General features: G+C 42.8%; 1 pseudogene; it reads left to right on the forward strand.

Annotated features, from left to right (window-relative positions):
- The first annotated feature begins 307 nt into the window (after positions 1-307).
- LOC127674639 (uncharacterized) lies at positions 308-994 on the forward strand (annotated as a pseudogene).
- The last annotated feature ends 512 nt before the right edge of the window (positions 995-1,506 follow it).

The following is a 1,506-nucleotide window of genomic DNA, read 5'->3' on the forward strand; positions in this document are numbered from 1 at the left end:
TTCAATTCCCACTTCTACTCCTCCAAGGAACATTTCCCCCTTAAAATCATCAGAATTGAGTTTCAAATCTAGTACCCCTCCTAAAGAAGGTCTCAGTCATTCTCCTTCTCCAGGAGGTTCCTCCACACATTCTAAATTGGGGGAAACAAAATTAAGACATTCCTCTTTACACCAAGCAGACCTGAAATTTGTGCCATCACAAGACGAGGGCTGGAAAACCTGCCATTCTTCCAAAGTGGGTCTAAGAGCTTGAACTTCTAAGAAAAGGTGTGCAAAGCTTAAATCTGAAACCAACAGAAACTGAAACTGCTCCACTTCTGATTCTGCCAAAGGATCTTATGAGGATGACCTCAAAAGTTCCCCACCTCCCCAAGTCATTCACAGATGGTCCAAATCTTCCAAAACCCCAATCAGAAAAGGCCCATTCTGACCAAAGGGATACTCAAGCTTTCCATTCAGAACTTGAGAGTGAAAAAACATCTTCTTTGTCAAAAAAGGGGCACATTCTTCATCTTCCAAAAAAGATAAGAAACCAAAAGCTATTCCCCAATATGACATCTCTATAGTGGTTCACAAGTACCACCCCCTCTCATGAACACTGCTTCAGGAATTCCACCACTCCTCATGGGATTCTTAAACACACTACTTCTACCAGGAGAAAACAGAGGAATGCCTCTGATATCTAAGGAATCCTGAAAACTTCTCCTCCAGACCAAGAAGGCATTGAGTCATCTCCAGACGGAGACAGCACTAATAGGGGTGTCAAAATCTCATCATCACCACCAAAAGGAATCCAGCCACCTTGTTTCTACTTAGGAGGTGTCAAAACATGTTCCTATTGTTCATTTTGGAGAGGAACCTTCCATTAGTATCAAACAGCATCCTACAACATGGATTCTTATCCTATGGGGATTCATACCTCTACCAGTTCCAAAAGGGAGTACCACATCATTCCCTCTTATTCAAGGAAATTACAGACATGCTGTATTTCTAGCAGAGTACATGATACCTTCCCTGTCTTGCCTAGAGAGAGACCCAGTATTCTGGTATGAATTTGTGTACCCACTTTGTGACCCTTCTGTCCTAGGAGGCCACAAATATTCACATTTTGTCCGAAGCAATCTCAAAAGAATCCCACTGCAGAGAGGGAGTTATAGTTCTTTCCTCTCCCCTAAAGGAGCTATCATACCTTCTGTGTCTGACCAATGTGGACTCAGACTTTCTAGTTGTCAACAAAGAGATATTGGATATGTGCCCCCTGTTTCAGGTCGCCTTGGAACATTTCAGGCTGAAAGAGACATCCTCTCAAATGCCCCATCTAAGAAACTGGGCATCAGAGAGGCTCTTTATAACAAAAGAGACCTCAGAAATGTGTCCTCTAATCAAAAGTCAGTCAGATCTTCAAGTTCTGCTCTAGGAAGCTTCCAACTTACCTCTTATGCCCAAGATGGTAACCACAGCTTTCCACCCTGACAAATGGAACCTGTAAAGCAGTCCATCTCATAA

The sequence above is a fragment of the Apodemus sylvaticus genome, chromosome X (assembly GCF_947179515.1).
Source record: "Apodemus sylvaticus chromosome X, mApoSyl1.1, whole genome shotgun sequence".
NCBI classification, from domain to species: Eukaryota; Metazoa; Chordata; class Mammalia; order Rodentia; family Muridae; genus Apodemus; species Apodemus sylvaticus.